We start from the raw sequence: 23,759 nt of genomic DNA, 5'->3' as shown, positions 1-23,759 counted from the left end.
GAGATTGCACTGCAGATACATTTGAATTTATTTAGGAATGTAGCATTGATCTGAAATAATATGGGATGGTGGGAGCAGCCTCCTTTTCCAGGAGGCATTGGGCAAGGAGGAGGAAGGATACCTGCATTCAGCAAGGACGGGTGTCTTTTCCAGGCTTACAAAGTGAAGGAGGTGGGAGAGATATCCAAGGGGTTGAGTGGAAGATAGACACAAAATGCTGGACTAACTCGGTCCAGAGATGCTGCCTCTCCAGCATTTTGTGTTGACCCTCGATTTAAACCAGCATCTGTAGTTCTTTCCCACACATGGTTGGATCGGAGCACTGAAAACCCAGACACAGAGCCATAAAAACGTCAACAACCTCACAAAAGTGAAACATAGAAACATACAAAATAGGTGCAGGAGTAGGCCATTCGGCCCTTCGAGCCTGCACCGCCATTCAATATGATCATGGCTGATCATCCAACTCAGTAACCTGTACCTGCCTTCTCTCCATACCCCCTGATCCCTTTAGCCACAAGGGCCACATCTAACTCCCTCTTAAATATAGCCAATGAACTGGCCTCAACTCCAACGCCTGAATTCATCTCCAAACGTTCATATTCATATCTGTACACAACAAAAGCTTTTCACTGTACCTCGGTATAATAAACTAAACTCAACTCATTGCTGAGTACATTATAACAGTAAAAGCAAATGTTCTATCAAACCAACAGCAGCAATGGACTCGCCCTCTGTTTGTTGGTCACTGCAGCATTTTACAATCATTCACAATCCTCACCAACAAGACCCATATTTGTAACAGTTACATGTTACTCTGTCTGCACTTGCAGTACTGCAAACCCTGCTTGCACGTTTCATCGGCTGCTCATGTCGTCTGCCTCTCAACCGCATCTGGTGCATCATTCCTACACATTGCACTGCATTTCTCCCCCCGTGCAGGTCGAGGTGGAGCATAACTGCAGTGTTGCCCACACTTCAAGCTGCCACCGCCGAGGCTGTTGTAAAGGTGACAATAGACAATAGGTGCAGGAGGAGGCCATTTGGCCCTTCGAGCCAGCACCGCCATTCAATGTGATCATGGCTGATCATTCTCAATCAGTACCCCGTTCCTGCCTTCTCCCCATACCCCCTGACTCCGCTATCCTTAAGAGTTCTATCTAGCCCTGGTGAGCAGTGTCCACCACACCTTACACTTGAACTCTTCTTGTCACACCCCCCCTCGTCCCTCATCCTACAACCTCTTTTGATGGTGCAATCAAATGTCTCTTACTCTCACCCATCCTGACGTCGATGACCAAAATTGGCGCCTTTCTCCTTTCAAATAATCATGGATCCTAATCTGATCAGATAGAGGTGAGGGAATCACAAGGTGAAGACATGCTGTCACTTTTATACCGGCCATCAGCTCAGATATTAACTCCACCTCAGACTGGGAGAGGTAATGACATGGGTAACACTCAGGCACAGGTGCCAGCCGACAGGCCAGGGGAGAGAGAAACTCAGAACCAGCTCCCCAGATGCGAGGCTGCATAGAGGTTCAGTGGGAGAGGATTCAGACGAAGACTGCAACAATCCACAAGGAAGGCTGGTGGGTACCACAATTAATTTCTCGTGTAAGAAAATAACTGCAGATGCTGGACACTGAACACTGCTGCGTTTGTTGAGCTCGCCACGTTGAAGGGAGGCCACTCGACGCCTCAGGTTACGATGCAGAACAAGCAAAAGTGGCAGTGTGCAGTCAACACTCAGACTGCTGCCATCATGATACAAGTATTACAGCAGTTGGTCAAACTATGCCTTGAGAGATAGACACAAAATGCTGGAGCAACTCAGCGGGACAGGCAGCATCTCTGGATAGGAGTGATGCCTTTAAGAGATGTGTAGGTAACTGAATGACCTGGGAGATTGACAGTGCTTCCGCAGAGCTGCCTTCTCTTGGAATGACAAAGTGTCTGCCAGTGTATTTGATGTTGCCTGCTGGCCATCTAACCCAGATTGCTGTTACACATGCATCAAAGGATCAGCCAAAGGGATCGTGACCACTAGCTCTGACCTCCTTGAGATCAGCCTGCAAGGCCAAAATATTAGCATTCTACCGCCAGTCACTATTGGTAGAGGCATGGACATATGGAGGAGAAACACGCTAAATAGGCTCTTCGGCCTAACACGTCCACGCCGACCAACGATCACCCTGCACACCAACACTATCCTACACGCTAGGGACATTTTACACGTTTACTCAAGCCAATTAATCTACAAACCTGTTCGGCTCTGGAGTGTGGGAGGAAACTGGAGCACTTTGTTGGGGAAAACAAACGCGGTCACAGGGATAACATAACTTTCCGTGCAGACATTACCCATAGTCAGGATTGAACCCGGATCTCTGGTGCTGTAGGGTAGCAACTCTACCGCTCCACCACTGTGCCTTGTCTTCCTTTTACTGTTCTGCAACTGCTCACCACATTACTGGTGGTCAGCGCTCAATACAACGAGACGGTGCCACACAATGATTCCTACGATCCGCTCTATTGATATCTGCAGCGGCCCTATTGAGTAGCCCAGGCAGCAGAATATCAACTTGCTCATGACAGTACTCTGTTCCATCTGCTTGTACGTGGCTAAATGTTTGTATTTATGTGTACAAGAGTAAAAGGATAGTTCTTATCCTCCATAAATGCAATGTCAGAGCATTGTGATCAGAATCTGGACACATTGACTGACTTGATGGTTGTGCATGTCACACTACAACTGAGCATTGACTGACTTGATGGTTGTGCATGTCACACTACAACTGAGCATTGATGGTGTGAATCTCATTCTTCTGTGGTTTACTTCTAGAGGAAGACACAAAGTGCGAGAGTAACGTAACGGGTTGGGCAGCTTCTCCGGAGAAAATGGAGAGGGGACTTCTCTGGTCGGGTTTTTCAGATTCGTGGTTTACCTCCGAATTGATTTGTCCTCGTTTTGACTGAAGTGCAATGAAGACACCCTGTGCCTTTAGGAATCCTGCAAACCCGGTAAAGCAGCCATTCCGCTCTTCTGGACTGATCTCCTGTAAAGTTAACAGCCACTGGCAACACAGTTCTCCAAACAGCACTGTGGTTGGAGTTTTAGGTTGAGCATGTGGCGTATTTCAGCGAGGGCCTCATGGTATATAGAAGGTGCCTCGTGCACTTCCCCTACTTGAGATGAAGTAGAGGAATTGCTCTTTTGGAATCTGTAACCTCTTGCTGTAGGTCTCACTTTCCTCCCCTCCTAGCAGCCTGTGCTTCTACGTGTTCACTCTAATCCTTCTCCTTGCCATGTTGCATGCTGAGAAGAATGGGCACTAAACTTTCCACGCAACGGGTCACTGCAGGCGCTTTGAAGTTAAAAAGAAAATCTCTTCAGTTTCTGACACAAGACTCCCCACGGTTTTCGCAAACTCTTAAAAATTCTAACAGCACCAAACACTCATTGAATCAAAGCAACACTCAGCAGAAATCAGTCAGCAACTAACCTGCAAGTAATTGATGATCCCTTTTAATGGCGCAGGAGGAGATCTGTCCTGCTGCTGAATATGTGGTCAGCTGTGTAAGGTTAACACATGGGGTGGAACACACTCCTCCAACGCATGCACTAAACACGCAATGTAGTCATTTTGCTTAATGAACTCCACCTCTGAAATTCAGACCCACTTGTTGTTTATTATCGTAAAGCTAGAAATCATCTATCGTTTCATGCAGCATTATGCTTTATAAGTGTCCTGTAAATATACAACAGTGAGAGCAACTTGGCAACTTGGCAAGGTGTTTCACAGGAGCAAAACAAAGTTTGGGGATGACAGTACAGATGACCGAAAGTTAAGATATCGAGATTTTTAAGGAATGTCTAAAAGAGAACAAAAGCAGAGGTGGGTAGACACAAAATGCTGGAGTAACTCAGCGGGTCAGGCAGCATCTCAGGAGAGAAGGAATGGGTGACGTTTCGGGTTGAGACCCTTCTTCAGACTGAAGAAGGTTCTCGACCCGAAACGTCACCCATTCCTTCTCTCCTGAGATGCTGCCTGACCCGCTGAGTTACTCCAGCATTTTGTGCCTACCTTCAATTTGACCCAGCATCTGCAGTTATTTTCCTACAAAAGTAGAAGTGGGGATACTTAGGGCAGAAATTCCAGATGCTTGGGTGAATGAACCTGAAAGTGTGGGAGCCAAAGTTGAGCCAAAGAAAATTAGGGATCGCCTAATTGAGTCAGATCTGGAGTTGCAGCACATGATAATGGGTCAGTGCAATGGCATTAACATGTTAACATTTTAAAATCAAAAGTGTTTTGCTGTGCCAAGAGCTATCATTAGAGTTCAAAAGTGAGGGGTGAATGGGGCTTTGTCTGAGTTACAATATGGGCTGCAAAACACTAACGAAATATATACCTGAAATAATATTAATCTTCAGAATTATGATAAAGCTGTTATGAAATGATCTTTTCATATTAAGATAAAGAAACATTAAATTCTCAAAGTATAACATTAAAAAGATAGAAGTTTAAACATTTAATGTAGAAACAATTAAATAATTTATTTACCGTTTTAAAATTAAAATTAATATGTCATAACTATGATTTTTTTCTTCCAAAATAAGATCTAGTGGCACACAGCCCAATGTATACTTGACCATTGTGGGCCAGTTCTTCGATCAGCCAAAATAAGGTTGCGGGCATTGTTTTGTTTATTTATTGTTTTGTTTAGCACTCCAGAAATGTAGAGCACATCTAGAGATGAGTAGTGGTAAGATATATTTTTCACCATTGCTAACAAGTGGTTAAGCTTTGAACATTCTGAAAGTCGAGACATTGTTAATTTATGGATAATTAAATCCTAAATTATTATTCAATTGTTTTGGAGTTTACACAAGTCAACAATGCCAGAGATGTTGAAAAAGTTATTAAAAATATATGGAAGATATATAAAATATATGAATCCCTATTCAATATATTTGTGCTAATGAGGAATGCTCTTCACTTTGACCAGAAAAAATGAAGCTTTATTTCAAAGTTGACTGGGTGTCTCAAAATACAATTCCAGCCTTTTGTCCCAATTCAGGGGTTTAGTGGGCCGAGCAATTGGTCATTGGAGATGGTTCAACGATGACTGATCAGTCAAGGGGCAATTCTGCAGGATATTAAGTTCCGTCCCCGATACTGGTAGCAAGTAATGAGGACAAAATGAAAATTAAGGAGTTAATGTAACAAACCAAAAAGTTAGCTGATATCTAATACAGATAGAGTCCATATAGAGCCAAAATGGGAAGAAAGAAGAATAAAGGTAGTACAAGAAATAACTTATAAAAGCATTTTGTGCTTAGTTGGGATTTCAAATGTTTGATTTTGTACCATATATGATGATGTGCTTACTCATAAGAGCTGAGAATGTGTACTTCTCTAACTCGGGGAACTATTTCAGCCTGAGCATTGAATTTTTTTTTTAAGTCTTCAACGCAAAATACTAGAACTACTAGCCAAGTTAAAGAATTACACATGAAATAACAAAAGTCAAAAAAGAAAATATTAGTGCCAACTATTATTATAAGTCAACCAAATCAGAAATTGTAGCACTGCTATACACTTAATAGGTCAGATACACTTGGTGGCTTTACATAAATTTTAATGCTGTGGCTAAATATGCTCCAAATGCAAAGGTATGTTCTGGCATAACACATTAACTGCCTGCAAAATATTTTCCTAGAAATGGAATTGCGACATGTGCAATTTTCCTCAAGGTATGCATGGCCCACTTTTGGTGAAGGTACATTTTATTGTGAAATTCTCAGAATCAACCTGCAATATTAAGCTATAATATTAAACCTAAGCATTCCCTGGAGTATTCAGCTCCTATCCTCTAATAAATAGCATAACCTGGCAGCCTCCGAGTTTATTTAGTGCATGGAGCCATTTAATGCCTCACAAATATATTATTTGTCTTCTCTCACCAAACGTATAAACAACTACAAGGAAATGTAAACAGAATAAATTGTGTCACACACAATTTTGATAAAGTTCTTATAGGCTATTTATTAAATATCTTAACAGATACGTGCAACTGAATGACACATCTTAGGAATGAAGACAATATCCTTGGAATTAAAAATGCTATTAAAATTCAAATTAGTGGGTTACAAAGTAAACATCAACGACTTTAATATATTGTGTCAGTCAAAAATTCTAGGCAATCTTTTGTACTTGATTTTAAAACCGAAATAAGCATAAAGCCAGGAAGGCAACAAGAGTCTGAAAATATATTGGCACATGCTGCCGATGCAATGCTGCAAACTACTGCAAGTGCGGGGAACCATGAATAATTAAGTTTCTGGATAATTATAATTAAATGGAACTTTCTGTTATGTTTTTAAATATGTCAGTGATTCCTTCAACCTTGCTTGCACTCACTGGCGTGACCAATTGTTTCAGCAGAATAAATTTACGCAAGGGGTTTAATGAAAATGCTTCTCATACACACTTAAATGGCGCTGATACCTTCTACAGACACACATAACGATCCAAATATACAGCTCTAATAGAAAAAAGTACAGGGACATCTTGGCAATAATTTTAACTGAATTTACAGAAGTAAAAATTTCAGAAAATAACCTCAAATTAATTAGAACACAATAGTGAAAAGTAATTTCTCGCAAAAGCGCAGAATTGCCAAGGGTTGCAAGTGACAAATGAACTTTAGAAACAATCACTAAAATCATGAAGAGTTCAAGGGCATTGTTTTTGATTTCATGATAATGCAAACTTCCACAATTTCTAATTACAGAACCTGATGGTAATGGTTTATCAAACAAATTGTAATTAAGGAATCAATTAAACGTGTAAAAGCTTTATATTTTTTCACAGAAAATATCTGTACTGACAGATTTCCAGAGTTTTAAGTTACATATATGTCTGCATACTTTCCAATTGTCAATTACGAAAGATGAAAACTGAAGTAAGTGACTGACATTCTAAAATAAAGTTAAGTTAATTAAAAAATTACATGTAATCACAAGAAATCCAAAATTATGGAACCATTCCTAGAAATTCAAATCATTTTTAAGGCATTGATTTTAAAGAGCGAGTGCAGCTAAAATTTGTCCTAAAATTATTTCTTTCTCCCAGTTTGAAGACCGTAATCCTGACCTGTTTTATGTAGCTGTTGCTGTATTAACTGGAGTAATTTAGGAGTGCAGACAAAGAAAACATTTTATACAACACAAGAAACATTATCAGAACTATATAAAAATATCTATGGAAAATAAAGCTTGTTATGTATTTATTACTGAGATATAAACTAAATATGATAAAGTTTATTTAAAATGCAGGAATATTTAAAGTTGTATTTAAAGTTTGATTAATACAAGCTGAAACGTAATGCTTTCTCCGACAGGAAAATAAATCAAAATGCACCTGGGTTTGCAGTATTCCCCCTAAAATTATCAGCATCTGCATAATTATTAAAGTTTACTTTCAAGTAAGCGTCAAACATTAAATACATTTCAATCAATGTACACCTCTACTTATTTTGGCAAAATAATCCATCAATATTCTTAACACACACACACACACGCACACTGTCAAGTACCTTTTACGCCACAACTAAACTTTAAGTTACACTTTCATGAAGGCACATATATGGGAGAAACACAACAGGGCATTGCACATAGCGTTCTGCCTGCTTTAATCACCAACCCCTGGATTATTTCATAGTTTCATGACATAACCCTGCAGAGCTAACTGAAACAGGAAAACATTCTCTTCTTTACACGCTGCCATACCTGTTATTACAATGCAAACAGAAGCCAGGTTTTCAAAACAATCCAAAAGCCCTCAAGGATAAAAACTGATTTCAGACACAGAAGAGCCCCGGTCGGTCTCTGGTATACTGTTTCCTCCACAAGCGTGATAACGAGACACTCCTGAGGTAACCTCTCTCTGCTCGTGTCCCGTGAATGAAGCAGACTTTCAAGAAGTCAGCAAATGTTTTGCCAACTCATGACATGGCCTCAGATAGCAAGCACCGAAAGTTGCTTTTTAATCTGAAACTTGCTTTTGAACGGATATATTTGTCATTATTTCAACCAGTAATAAATAATACTCTTCTTGTGCTGAAGTACCAAATAAGCAAATTAAAGATGGAACAGTTTGTCACATTTTTTTTAAATGTTCCTACAGAAAATATTTTCAATGTATATATCCATCTTTCTAAGCAACATATCTTTTAAACTTTACTTGGAAATGAAATTATAATTTCATCAAACATTTGAGTCCCATTTTCTGGGTTTCTAGATCTTCTCTTCTACATGTAATCATTTTAAAAAAGGTTTGTAACTTAATCTTTCTTCCGTAGATTTTGACTTACGTCTAGCAAATTATTATGAGAATCATTATAAATAAGGTGAAAACAAAAACATAGATTTCTTCCTCAGTATTTTAAACAGATCAAATACATGTCTACTCGACCTTATGGGAGCCCACAATAATTAAAAGAAAGTTAATAATTCCAATCATATTTGTAAGCAAGTTAAGAGGTATGTCACAGTAAAAAGAAAGGGAAAATTGCATTAAGTAAAGGTTGCTGAAAAGCATAGTTAATTGTGTTTTATTCTGAATGTGCCAAGCGGAAATAAAAGCCTTCGACAATGAACTGAAAAATAAGTTTCTCAATTCAATAGTAATGGGACACTCTTGTATTACAAATACTGTAACCTATCTCGATAACATGAGCTTGCCTTTCACCAAGAAACCACATGGATGCATATATTGAAGACCAAGAGCAACCTCAAGAATTGTTTGTTCACTTTCCCAGAAATGAATCACCCAGGTTAAAAAGACTTTAATTCCATTCCACCGAATTAACAAAGTTACTTTTGGAGTTACATTTATAATATAACATCTACCTCGACTTACAATCTTAATGGAATTGAGGAAACAATTCTCAGGTAAGCTGTTCAATTATCTAGACATTGGGCAGAATTCGTGAAACAACGGTGTCATTGTTTTACAGGAAACAAAGCAAAAAAAATTGAAGGTATGGTCTTACCGGAAAAATACACAGCTCTTCAGTTAAAACTCCAAATTTTTCATTTTGTTTTCACTCTCAGTAGGGAAGATTTGTTTTCTCTTTTACTTAGGCAATTTGGCTACCAGTTCAATGTTTCAAATACACTGCAACTTCTGAATTTCCCAAGTGGTTATTTTCTCAGTAGTATTATTTTTGTTATTTATTCTGTTGATTTCTTCCCTTCTAAAGCTGTAATCATGTTCCAAGATTCAGTGGTGCTGTTGATTTAAGTTTAACATAAAGATAGTCAGCATAGTAAACAAGTTTCAGGCTGACCAATAGCTTTCCACACTCTTCTGTTTATAGCAAGCTGACTTACATTCAGAGGTCACCTCGTCAACAGCTCCTGTCTTTCACTGGATATATAATGTGCTGCATTTATCCCAGGGCTCATTGGTGTAGCCACATCCCCAGCCTCTGCTCGCCTGCTGTCACATTGTGACGCATCTGCTCTTTAGAATGCAGAGTTTTACTCACAGTGGGGAGTTTTATTATTTTTTTCAAGAATGCAAAATGATTTTCCTCGCAGATGCTAAAAATCAGTCAGACTGCAGAAAGTACATAAAATGTATTTTGTAACGAATTGCTTTTCTCTTGATTGATTGAGTACTGGAACCATTTCTATCTTATTATAGCTCTTTAAAAAAATTATATAAATACATTTGACAAATGGCTGGGAATTTCTTTTTGGGGTTTTGATATATTCTTCGTGTTATTTCTTTCACGAAATTCAGAAAGAAATGTAATCTCGGAAAATAAATCCAGAGATTAATTTTGCATGAAACTATCTGGAGTGTACATGGGTGAACTGAACTCCGAGCAGATAATTTCAGGAATTCTATGGAAAATAAACCAATTGGGATAAAAGAGACTTTGTTAACTTTTGGTTAAAGTAAGTTGCTCAAATTTGAAAACTCAGGAACCGAATAGAGAGCTTTGTTGGAAAAAGCAAGTGATACCTACGTTGCAAAAATGAGGCAATCATATCATTTTTAACGGGCTGTCTCTCTAAAAATCAGTTGCAGAGTTAAAGGATGCAAATTACAACGGTTAACTAAACTCACAAGGGATCTCCGTAATACCGACTGAAACAAAGGAGTGGCGGGACTGAAGATGGCACCCTCACTCCGTGGTGGACTCCACTGTGAAGCCTGTCACAACTGTGGCTTGAGTGAAGGTTACACCTGCAGCACATTTCTGGTTCACTTTTGTCACCACTGCAATGTTTAAGTGACGGAAAATGTCCAAGCTCTATTAAGGCTAATAACACATGATTGATGTGCTGTGTTAGGAAGCTGTGTCAGTAAAGATTAGAACATCTGTGCCATCACTTTGACAACTCAAGCATTTTATTATTAGAAAGGAGAGACCAAAAAATTCTCTTAAATGTTATTTTCAGTTCAAGCAAAATGTGCTGCTTCATGCCTAATGAGGTACAAGTAGACTAAAATGCCTTGTATATAAATTGGAAAAGAACATCTTCTGCTGAGTAAAGAGCACCTATTTTAAATATATTTCTCTAAAATATTTATTGAACTGAAAACTCCTAAAATTCACCAGTTTACAAAAAGTGATATTTGCGCCGCTTTAAATTTAAGAATAAGGACCCGTGTTAACTTTGTGTCTCAGGCAATGTGCACTGTGTTCAAAACCTATTTTAAACTGCATGCGCTGCTCATAAAATGAACAGAATATCTGACTGAGTCACAGTCTGTTTTAAACATACTGTCAACTTCTGAAGGAATGAGGGCATTGCACAGTAATCTAGTGCAGTCGCAGATAGAGTCAAAGTACCCTGGCCAATTTGTGGCACATCAGTAACATGAAGGCTGAGCTAAAAGCAAGAGAGAAATATGGATTACAAAACCAACCAGTACATCACCTGCGAACAAAAGACGAAGTTCAGACACAGCATATGCTATTCAATTAGGTTTACAGCAAACTACCAGAGTTGGAAGAGGAAGCATACAAGCAGTGCTGCAGCCAGAATTGCTGGATAAGTCTGCAACTGTGTTGTGGAAACACAGTTCGACAGTCACCCTGTCTGCAGAAAGAAGCATTTTTGTCTGAAAGCGTCGATCCCTTCAGGAAATACCTAGACTACTAAAAAAAATTAGAATGCTATTAGCTGCAGCTCTTGTCATATTTCTTCAACAGCACACAGGTAAACATCAGCTCTGGCCAAGTACTCAAAGATACTGCCAGAAAGCTAATGGAATACAGGCAAATCAAAGAAATTTAAGGAATTTCCTTGCATTTAGCCAAATGTCCACTTTCATTTCTAGCCATGCTATAGTTGATTTAAGTAACAATCTTTTTTTCTCACTAGGAGTTAAACTTAATTTTGTTATCGTTGCCATGATGATATAATGAAGTTTTACTTTTAAAAACAGTGCAGACCTCTGGCACGCTAGAGAAAGGCATGAGTTAGATATTAATACTTTAAAAATATTTTTTATGCCTTGCATTGGGCTCCATAAGTCAATGAGGTTTAGGAACAAATCCCGATGCAACCATTTTCCGGATCTTTGGTTTAACAAAAGAAACAAGCCAAATTATGAAGATAATCCATTTGTGTTTTGAATTTTTTTAAACATCGCTTGCTTCTATTATGGTAAAATATTTTGTAATACTAGTGTGATATTGAAATATCTGTGTTTATTAACCAACACCCCAAGCCTTATTGCTATGAAGAGTTAATGATAAAAGTGCCTAATGATCTGTACTTCAATATAAAAATAGAAAAAAAATCAAATTAATTAAAGTCATTCCCTGTGATTAAACTTTCCCTGCTACAATTTATAATTTACTTACACTCATTAGAATGCCAATATACTTTAACAATCAAAATTGAAATAATAGCTTTGAAAAATGTAACATTAAAAAAATAAAAAACAGGGGAGTGATGTTCACTTTATCGTGAGCAGGTCTGCAAGTATGGCCTGAAGATGGCGCTAAAAGCACAACTTCATGAGTTTTTACTGTTTCACACACTTTTAGGATGTTATTTTTCCAAAACACATTTCATTTCGTATCACTCAATTCTTACTAAACAATTTATTTTTCATTAACAAATGCTGCGTTTCCTGGGAATGTTTTAAATACATACATTTGAAGAACTCCAATACCTATTAACAAGTCTTGAAATTTCATTCAGTCATCCACAAAATCAGCTATAAATAATCAATATTTGCAAATCTTCAAAAGCTGCTTGCTTGCATGGATAGTTAATATTATAACTAGTTCTCAGCTCTGAATTTTTTTTTTTTTAAGGTTTACGGTGCTACCATGGTAATCTACTTTCGGGCATAGAAACACATTCTCCTGGGAGTCTTTCTGCAAGCAAGCAAAACTATCTTCCTGACAGGGAGAAATATGACCCACAGCTTGACTCATGTCCTACTGTACAGGGAAATGCACCAAAAACCTCTTTGGATTATTTCACCCTGCTCCTCCCACCTCCTACCCCATCCCCACTCCCCCCCCCCCAACACACACAAATAAAGTCTGGAAAAAAAAGGTTTATGTATTCTTACAATATCAAAATAAAGAAAGAATGTATTTTAGAGGGTGGCGAGTGCTGCTTTTGGAAGCAGATCAGACAGAATCTTCATTCATTATTAACCAAGTCATATGCCTGTGTCAGCTCCTGATAAATAATTTAGATTAATCTCATTACAGAAGATTTCATTACGGGTTAATTTAATTAAATGATGAATTGGCTCCCAGATGTCATCGTGGGTGCCATCTTTTAAATTATGCTGCTGATGATGTAGGGAATCATAAAGTTCCCAATCCAAGCTTGGAAGTGCATTGTTTAACATATTCTGCCTGGAAACCATCAGAAGGTCACCTTTTTTGTTTTGTTGTGGCCTAAAATTATATTTTATGTGAAGACTTTTCAAACCCTCCTAAACCCACTGGAACTTCAATAAACTTGAGCAATGATATTTTACAAAATAAACTTTTCACTGCAATGTACACAATGGAATTATAGTTAATTCTTCAGTCTGAAGAAGGGTCTCGACCCGAAACGTCACCCATTCCTTCTCTCCCGAGATGCTGCCTGACCTGCTGAGTTACTCCAGCATTTTGTGAATAAATCGATTTGTACCAGCATCTGCAGTTATTTTCTTATATGGAATTATAGTTAAGTCTTAATTCAGCATAGCAAAATGATTGATAACAGAAAGCTCTGGAATTTATATAAAGCATAAACCGTGGATATGAAAGACAAATTAAAATGTTATTGTAAACTGAGTGGATCCAAAGTTTACCAATATGGATTCCATCAGAATTATAATATAGCAATTTCAGTGCACTTTTCTAGTTTCATTGTTTGGCATTGTTGCAAAATGTGCCACACATGCTAACTTTAAGTTCATGAGAGTCCAGGAACCAAACTAACAAGTCTTCAATTTTTAAATAGTTTATTTGGCTGCATAATGTTGTTATGACCTATTTGGGTGGGTGGGGGAACAGTCACAGTATTGATCATTAAAATGCATTTTTTGATGAACAAATTCAAAGTGTAGCCAGCACTCATCAGTGATTAAAATTAAAATTTAATGAGGTGTTTTATTTGGAGGTGCCTTTGGTCATACATGATATATAATCACAAATGTTGCCTCGCCTAAATGCAAACATTCCAAAGACAGAGTTTGTTTTCTGTTTGGCTCTGATAAAAATCAAGTGTCTTAGGCTAGTGAGATGGCAAAGTATTTAACCAGTGAAGGTATAAATGGACATTTCGGTGCAATATTTGTGTCCAAGGTATTCCTTTACAAAACAAATCCATTTGCCAAATGGAATGCTGATGCGGCATATTTTTTCCGAATTTGCAAATGAACCATGTGGTCCTGAATATAAAATTGTTCTTTGTATGGGAAGTTGTGGTGTTCTGCGAGATATCATACAATGGCCTGTAAGGCTGTGTTATATGCGGTATGCAGTTTAATGCCCTCTTTTATCCTCCGCAATTTTAGTTTTCAAGCCATAACTCTTACAAAATGGCAGGCAGAAATGCAACTTCATTCAACTACCGAGTTTCCTTCATGAATTGTATCTGTAACTAAAACATTTTATTTTTGCCAGTTTATAGAAAATCAGTACCAAATGTACGTGTACCAGGCAAATAAAATCTACAGCATGAACCATGTAATTTCAATGATATTAGATATATTGGTTGGAAACATACAAATGCTAACATACCATTAAGAGGTGCTCCTTGACAAGTTATCAGAAAATTAAATCTTTTGAGTCAGAAATTTTAAGGTACTCTTTCAGCTGCAGTTGTTAACACAAGTAGTATGTTCTCAGCCTTTCTACTTGATAAAACAACAAGATAAAACAATAATCCAGAACAGATGCAATAACAAAATGGTTGGTGAGAAAACCAATTTCTCTTAACACAGATAATTTTAAAAAGCAGTTATTTACCTCAAAGGTACCTTGCATTGGGCACCCATTGCCCATAGACTGTTTCCGGCTGTATATATATGATATGATATGATATGAATAACATACCAGTTATCCCTTTCAAGAACCACAGCCTACACCACGCTCATGAAATGTTTATGTAGAAGGATTTCATCCAGTGTTTAATTTATCATCAGTCCCAAGATAGAGTTGAATGCTGATTTATCAATTACTATCCACGCAAAGGCTATCACACCGTGGGTATTAAATTCAGTGATGCTGAAAATGGGTTCAGAGATCATGACGAGTAACTAACTCACCATTATTTCAGACATCAAAGCTTAGTTTAGTTTAGAGATACAGCGCGGAAACTGACCCTTCGGCCCATCGAGTCTGCGCTGACCAGCGATCTCCGCACACTAACACTATCCTACACACACTAGGGATCATTTTACAAATTCACCAAGGCAATCAACCTACATACCTGTACATATTTGGAGTGTGGGAGGAAACGAGAGCACCCGGAGAAAACATATGCTGGTCACGGGGAGAATGTACAAACACCACACAGACAACACCCCATGGTTAAGATCGAACCCGGGTCTCTAGCATTGTAAGGCAGTAACTATACTGCTGCACCACCATTGCAAACAACATTTGTATTATAACTTCATTAACATAATGTCAGTGATTGTCTGCTGTTTTTACATTACTTTAGTATAAATCCATGAGGATGAAAGTCATAAAATGCTGGATAAACTCAACGGGTCAGGCAGGATCAGTGGAAAGGGAAACGTTCGATGTTTCGGGTGTAGGAGTCATCATGCCTGCGCCTCTTCAAGGAGATTTGTGGTTGCGACTGAAGATTGTTGTACAAAAATAAAATCAGGATCTTGATCAGCTGTGGGCTGAAAAATGGTTAATGAAGTTTAAAGCAGATAAATGTGAGGTGTTGCATTTTGGAACGTCAAACCAGGGCAGGGCCCTTCACAGTGAATGGTGGGGCCCTGGGGGGCGTTGTAGAGCATGGGAATCTGGGAATACAGGTATATAATTCTCTGAAAGTAGTGTTGCAGATAGATAGGTTGGTAAAGAAGGTTTTTGGTATATTGGCCTTCATCAATCAGGGTATTAAGTATAGAAATAAAGAACTAGATAAAAGGAACTAAATAAAAACTAAACTAGTGCAGAAATAGCAGGGGCTATGACGGAAATATTTCAAACGTCATTAGAAACAGGGATGGTGCCGGAAGATTGGCGCATTGCGCATGTTGTGCCTTTGTTTAAAAAAGGTTCTAAAAGTAAACCTAGCAATTATAGACCTATTAGTTTGACGTCTGTGGTGGGAAAATTAATGGAAAAGATACTTAGGGACAATATATATAATTATTTGGATAATCAAGGCCTGATTAGAAACAGTCAACATGGATTTGTGCCTGGAAGGTCATGTTTGACCAATCTTCTTGAATTTTTTGAAGAGGTTACCAGGGAAATTGATAAGGGCAAGGCTGTGGATGTGTCTATATGGACTTCAGTAAGGCATTTGACAAGGTTCCACATGGAAGGTTGATTAAGAAGGTTAAATCGTTGGGTATTAATAGTGAGGTTGCAAGATGGATTCAACAATGGCTGAATGGGAGATACCAGAGGGTAACGGTTGACAATTGTATGTCAGGTTGGAGGCCAGTGTCTAGTGGAGTGCCCCAAGGATCTGTGTTGGGTCCACTGTTGTTTGTCATTTACATTAATGATCTGGATGATGGTGTGGCAAATTGGATTAGTAAATATGCAGATGATACTAAGATAGGTGGAGTAGTTGATAGTGAGGTAGATTTTCAAAGTCTACAGAGAGACTTGGGCCTTTTGGAAGGGTGGGCTGAAAGATGGCAGATGGAGTTTAATGCTGATAAGTGTGAGGTGCTGCATTTTGGTAGGACAAATCAAAATAGGACGTACAGGGTAAATGGTAGGGAATTGAGGAATGTAGTGGAACAGAGGGATCTGGGAATAACTGTGCATTGTTCCCTGAAGGTGGAATCTCATGTGGATAGGGTGGTGAAGAAGGCGTTTGGTATGCTTGCCTTTATAAATCAGAGCATCGAGTATAGAAGTTGGGATGTAATGTTGAAATTGTACAGGGCATTGGTGAGGCCGAATCTGGAGTATGGTGTGCAGTTCTGGTCGCCAAATTATAGGAAGGATGTCGACAAAATGGAGAGGGTACAGAGGAGATTTACTAGAATGTTGCCTGGGTTTCAGCACTTAGGCTACAGAGAGAGGTTGAACAGGTTGGGTCTTTATTCTTTGGAGCGTAGAAGGTTGAGGGGGGACTTGATAGAGGTTTTTAAAATTTTGAGAGGGACGGACAGAGTTGACGTGGGTAGGCTTTTCCCTTTGAGAGTGGGGAAGATTCCAACAAGGGGACATAGCTTCAGAATTGAGGGACAAAGGTTTAGGGGTAACATGAGGGGGAACTTCTTTACTCAGAGGGTTGTGGCTGTATGGAATGGGCTTCCGGTGGAAGTGGTGGAGGCTGGCTCGATTTTATTATTTAAGAGTAAATTGGATAGGTATATGGATAGGAGGGGATTGGAGGGTTATGGTCTGAGTGCAGGTAGATGAGACTAGGTCAGGGAGAATGGTCGGCGTAGACTGGTAGGGCCGGACAGGCCTGTTTCCATGCTGTAGTTGTTATATGTTATATGTTAAACTAAGGAACTGCAACTGCTCATTACAAAAAAAGACACAAAGTGCTGGAGTAACTCAGCAGGTCAGGTCTGAAGGAGGGTCGGATCCAAAACGTCACCTATCCATGTTCTCCAGGCTGCCTGACCCACTGTAGTCTTGATCTTCCAAACTACCTCATTGAAGTAGGATCTACCCCAGCACTTTCTGTCCTTTACTGAGGATAGAAGTTAGGACGTTATATTGCAGTTGCACTGGATAGTTAGTGAGACCACATTTGGAGTATTGTGTTCAATTTTGGTACCCTGCTACAGAAAGGATGTCATTAAGCTGGAACTTGTGTAATGAAAATTTACAAGGATGTTTCCAGGACTCGAAGGCCTGAACTATAACGAGAGACTGGGCAAAATAGGACTTTATTCCTTGGAGGGCTGAAAGCAGGGGGGTGATCTTATGTAGGTGTATAAAATCATGAGGGGAATAGATAGGGTGTGCTTTTTTCTCAGGGCAGGGGAATCAAGAACAAGAATCAAGAACCCACGGGTTTAAGGTGAGAGAGGAAAGATAATAGGAATGGGGGAGGGAGGGGGGGGGGAACTTTTACACTCGGAGGGTGATGGGAACACTAAATGAGTTGCCAGAGAAGGTAGTTGAGGCAGGTACAATAGAGGGATATAGACCAAATGCAGGCAAAAGGGACTAGCTTAGATGGGGCATTTTGGTCGGCGTGGACGATTTGGGCTGAAGGGTTTGTTGCTGTGCTGTGGGACTCTGCGTCTCTGTGACCGGTGTGTGGAAGGTGTGTGTGCAGTCATGGCTGAACAAGGGAGAGGGCAAGTGACTGTTTCTCCATTACTGAAGGTCTTGGGCTAGACAGGTTGGAGAACAGGAGATGATGGCGCATTCTCAACAGAGGAAGGGCAGGACGCATCAGAATCATACACTGCAGATAGGTGTAGGAATAATAGTTTAATAATAATAGGTGGTTTCAATTTTAAGTTTAATATTGATTGGGGCTACCACAAGGCTAAGGGATTGGATGGGACGGAATTTGTTAAGTGTGCCCAGAAAAGCTTTCTCAAACAATACGTCGATCCTACTAGAGAGGAGAGGGGGGAAATGTCAGATCTCTGCTTGTGGAATGAGGCTGGGCAAGTGGCTGAATCCTGCCAGATTCAGCAGCAGCTTCTTCCCCATTGTAATCAGACTACTGAACAGTCCTCCCAAAAGCTCGGCTGTAGTCCTGATCTTCTAACTTACCTCTTGAGGACCCTGGACTTTTTCTCTGTAATGCTATAATATAGTAAAACTATATTCCGCATTTTTATACTCTGGCATTTTTCACTTTGCATTACCTGTTGTACTTGTGTATGACTTTGTTGTACTCGTGTACAGAATGATTTGATTTGACTGGATAACAAGCAAACAAAAGCTTTTCACTATATCTTGGTACACATGACAATAATTTAAAAAAAACACGAAACCAAAAACCAAAATCAAAGACGGTGGCCCAACCAGCGGTGGGAAAGTTATTAGAAGGGGTTTTGAGAGACAGGATCTTTCTATATTTGGAAAGGCAAGGTCCGATAGAGATGGCATGGCTCTGTGCATGGGGATTTTTGTTGGCATTTGCAAATATGGGTAATCGGGTGTCACGAATTTGATTGAGTTTTTTGAAGAGGTGATCAAGAGGATTCATGAGGACAGGGCAGTAGACATTGTGTATATGGACCTTGTCTATCCTCTCCTATTGGGCAGGAGGTACAGCTGCTTGAAAACATGCAAGGCATTTGAACCGGTCCCACATGGTAGATTAGTTTGGAAGGGATCAAAGGTGAGCTCATCAGTTGGATGCAAAAATGGCTTGGTGGATGGGATCACAGGGTCATAGTGGAGGGCTGCTTTGCAGATTGGAGTCTATTGCCCAGTGGTGTTCCACAGGGATTGGTGCAGGGTCCTCTGTTGCTTGTCATGTATATTAATGATCTGGAAGAAAATATAGGTGGCATGATAAGTAAGTTTGTAAATTGCACCAGAATTGGCAGTGTGGTGTACAGTGAAGTAGGTTGCTCAAGGTTACAACAGTGTCGACTGTGTAAGTGGGCCAAGGAAAGGAAAATGGAATGACTCAAGCAAGTCTGAATCATGCATTTTGGTAAGTTAAACCAGGACAGGACCTACATAATAAATATCCGGGCCCTGGTGTGTGTTGCAGAATAGAGAGACTTTGGGGTACATGTACACAGTTGACTAAAGGTGGTGACACTGATGGACAGATGGTGAAGAAGGCATGTGGCATGCCTGCCTTCAGTAATCAGGGCATTGAGTTCAAGAGTTGGGTCATCATGTTACAGTTTAGTTTAGTTTTTTTTAGTTAAGAGATACAGGGCGAAAACAGGCCCTTCTGCACGCCGACCAGCGATCCCCGCACTTTAACACTGTTTTACACACACTAAGGCAATTTTATAATTTTACCAAGCCAATTAACCTACAAACCTGTACGTCTGGAGTGTGGGAGTAAGCCGGAGCTCTCAGGGTAAACCCCCACAGGTCATGGGGAGAACGTGCAAACTCCATACAGATAGCACCCGTAGTCAGAATCGAGCCCGGCCTCTGGCAATGTAAGGCAGCAACTCTACCGCTGCGCTACCATGCCGCCCATGTACAAGACATTGGTAAGACCACACTTGGAATATCGTGTGCTGTTCTGGTTGACGATAGGAAGGATGTGATTAAGTTAGAGAGGGTGCAGAAAGGTTTCACGGGGATGTTGCTGGGACTAAAGGGCCTTTTATAACGAGACATTGGATGGGCTAGGACTATTTTTCTTAGAGCAAAGAGGCTGAGGGTTGACCGTACGTTGATAAACTCATGTGAGGCATAGATAAGGTAAATTGTCACAGTCTCTTTCCTTGGTTAGGGAAAGCTAAAACTCGATGGCAGAATTTAGTGGCGAGGGGAATGGTTTAAGGGGGAGCTGAGGGGTAAGTTTTTCACACAGAAGGTGGAGGGTATATGGAATGATCTGCTAATAAGTGGTAAAGGCAGGTATAATTACCCTGTTTAAAAGACATTTGGGCAGGTTTAAAAGGATTGCCAAATGCAGGCAAATTGGGCTACCTCTGGACAGCACCTTAGTTGACATGGATGTGTTGTGGTGAGGGACCTGTTTCCATGCTTTATAACTACGATTCTAGCATTAAGCATGCACACTGACTCCCCGAACCACCAAATCCATGCAGAACATCAAGCATCCATTCATTTCCTGAAGGTCAACAGTGAACCCAATAAGATTTTCTGATCATTGGTAAAGATGTTAGATGATTACATTCACATTATTAAATCATTAAGTTTCAATTTCCCAGCAATTGGAGTGGTGATGGGGTTGGTTTTGACATGTCTCTGGGTCAATAGTCCATGCTTCTGGTTACTTTTTCAATAAGATATAACGCCTCAGGTTCAGTTTAGTTTTGTTTAGAGATACTGAGCGGAAGGAGGCATTCGGGCCAACAAGTCCGTGCCGACCAGCGATTTAACGAATTAACCGACAAACCTTTAAGCCGCTGGGAGTGTACATTTTTGGAGTGTGGGAGGAAACCGGAGCTCCCAGAGAAAACCCACGCGGTCACGGGGTGAACGTACAAACTCCATACAGACAGCACTTGTAGACGGGATTCAACCCGGGTCTCTGGTGCTGTAAAGCAGCAACTCTACGCTGCACCATCATGCTGCCTGTTTTAGCAGTGCACTCCTTCATGGATGTTGTTGCGAAGATGCATGCTGCATCTTACTGGCATTTGCAGAACAGGGCTAAAAGAATGCTAATCGGAGGCAGTGGAAGTATTTGTTACCAGATATATTTACACCATGGGGTAAGGGTGGTGGAGACTGCAGCGGCGATAAGGAAGTGGTCGGATGCAGAGAAGCAAAATCTCACAGATGCGGGGGAGGGGGGGGGGGGGGGAGGGGGGAGAGGAGAGGGTGCTGCACCAATGCAAGAGAGGTTTGGGCCCAACGGGTCCACTTGGTCTAGTGGCGTGCTAAAACCTCAAATCCTTTTGCAGTATTTCAAAATAAAATAGAGGGGAAAAAATGGGATTCAACACTTTATTGCAAATGTAACTCAATAAAATTAAAATGATGAAGTGCAAAGTTAAATGTTTTTTTAGCTTTTTTCACAATGAGAGGTTTATTTTGCTTTCTTTTACATCCCTGTACTTTATCTTCCTCTATTGATAAAAACATTTAGAAACACTGGGGGCACCCACTTCAAACCATTTGTAATTTATTTATTTCTACCTTCTTCAGCAGAGTTAATTTACCGTGCGTTGATAATTTTAACTTAATTTTGCTGTTTAACTTTCCAATTGTCACAGAGTTGTCTGCTCTGTTGCCCGTGGCAAAGATTGTTGAGGGCAATCTTATCAAATCTTATCATAACAGAACTGAAAGTCATAATACAAAAGTTACCCAAAACATCCATCAGATAAGACACTCTTATTTCATGGTACTAGTTTATTCAATGTGCTTTTATCGGGACAAGAAAAGTTAATTCTCATTGAAGACTTGAATAGATAGGGCCAAAAAGAAACATTAACTTTGCTTGAACTTAATGTTTTGATTTGGAATACTATAAAACTATTACCCAAACTCAATTTTGCACAGTTCTGCACTCCAGGCTATGACTAGGGACATGAAATAAAGTACAGCAGACACAAAGTCGGATTTGTATATCCGGTTTCTCCAAGGATGCAGGTACAACAAATATCAAATGTTGCTAAACCCTGAAACCCAATACAAAATGTCAACAGGCAATATGTGTCCTCTTTCTCACTGTAACGCAGAGGATTTACGTTGGAATGTAAAATGTATTTCCTGAGTGATTACTACCCAAGAACCCCATACAACGAGCATATGGTGGGTAGCTTCACAGGAAATGTGCCACATCAAAGTCTCTGAGATTTGAACAAACAATGAATGACTAGTGACTGAAATAGGTACCAGTGTTCTGCAGCATATAATGAATCCATCTGAGCCTTTATTCAGCTTTATCTTGGGTAAAATAGCTGCATGGCTTTTAATGGTAATATGTTAATTGTAATTGCAATGTTATCATGAATAAAACAATATTTTCTTCCTGCTCTTCATCACTACTAGGAACACATTGTCAACCAGCAAAATAATCAGTCTGAAGAAACGTCTTGACCCGCAATGTCACCCATTCCTTCTCTCCAGAGATGCTGCCTGTCCCGCTGAGTTACTCCAGCATTTTGTGTCTATCTTCGATTTAAACCAGCATCTGCAGTTCTTTTCTAAGCAAAATAATATGCCTGCTATTATGCTCCAATAATGCTTCGTAAAATTCTCTGCACCCATCCAGTCTAGTACGATAATTCATTTCCCTTGGTCACTCCTGATATTTTAGTAACCTTTTTTGCTGAGATTCTGACCATTGATCCGATTGACATCTTATTGTGATAGGTTATATGCTCTAAGCTAATTTATAACAAGGCACGTTGAAACTGGACAATTTCACTTCACTTGGATCAGTGCAACCTGGAGAAAATGGAAGGCTGACACAAAATGCCGGAGTAACTCAGCGGGTCAGGCAGCATCTCAGGAAAGAAGGAATGGGTGACGTTTCGGGTCGAGACCCTTCTTCAGGCTGATGACAGGGGAGAGGGCGGGACAAAGATAGGATGTAGACGGAGACAGGAAGACTCGTAGGAGAACTGGGAAGGGGGAGGGGATAGAGAGGGGAAGCAGGGACTACCTGAGGTGGGAGAAGTCAATGTTCAAACCGCTGGGGTGTAAACTGCCCAAGCGAAATATGAGGTGCTGTTCCTCCAATTTGCACTGGGCCTCACTCTGACAAACTTCCACAGATGAAGTCAAATCCTGGTTTCCACAATGAATCAAAAATGTTCCCCGAATGCAGTATTTGCTCAGCAGAATCCTACCAATGCTAAGGGAATCAAGAGTGTTTTAATGTCATATGTCATGAAATGGAACAATGAAATTCTTACTTGCAGCAGCCCAACAGGTTTGTAAACACAGTACTCATAGATAGCATAATAAACAGCTAAAAGGAATCCAATAAATTTAAAATAAGAGCAATATAATGCCAAAACAAAACCAAAGCCGAAAGTCCCTAGAGTAATCTAGGTGGTTTGTAGTTTGGTTGGATTTCGTAGTGTTTAATAGCCTAATATATTCACTGTCGTTTAGAAGGATGGGAGGGGATCTTATACAGACGTAAAAAATTATGAACGGATTGGGCAAGGAACAATGTTCCCAATGTTGGGGGAGTCCAGAACCAAAGGCCACAGTCTATGAATAAAGGGGAGGCAATTTAAAACTGAGGTGAGAAAAAACTTTTTCACCCAGAGAGTTGTGAATTTGTGGAATTCTCTGCCACAGAGAGCAGTGGAGGTCAATTCACTGGATGAATTTAAAAGAGAGTTGGATAGAGCTCTAGGGGCTAGCGGAATCAAGGGATATGGGGAGAAGGCAGGCACAGGTTACTGATTGTGGATGATCTGCCATGAATGATCACAATGAATGGCGGTGCTGGCT

General features: G+C 39.9%; 1 protein-coding gene across 17 annotated transcripts in view; it reads right to left on the bottom strand.

Annotated features, from left to right (window-relative positions):
* eya4 (EYA transcriptional coactivator and phosphatase 4) overlaps positions 1 to 23,759 on the bottom strand; it is a 396,477-nt gene that overhangs the window by 213,757 nt on the left and 158,961 nt on the right. For 2 of the 17 annotated variants that reach the window (XM_078399775.1, XM_078399781.1), the window contains exon 2: positions 9,060 to 9,298. The exons of 14 other annotated variants lie outside the window; for them this stretch is intronic. The gene's annotated coding sequence lies outside the window, so the exon portion shown is untranslated. Of the gene's footprint in view, positions 1 to 9,059; positions 9,299 to 23,759 lie in introns of those variants that run through there. One more of the 17 variants, XM_078399771.1, reaches the window with a different exon arrangement.

This window comes from Rhinoraja longicauda, chromosome 5, assembly GCF_053455715.1.
Source record: "Rhinoraja longicauda isolate Sanriku21f chromosome 5, sRhiLon1.1, whole genome shotgun sequence".
Taxonomy (NCBI): Eukaryota; Metazoa; Chordata; class Chondrichthyes; order Rajiformes; family Arhynchobatidae; genus Rhinoraja; species Rhinoraja longicauda.
This window is presented reverse-complemented; position numbering and strand designations above follow the sequence as displayed.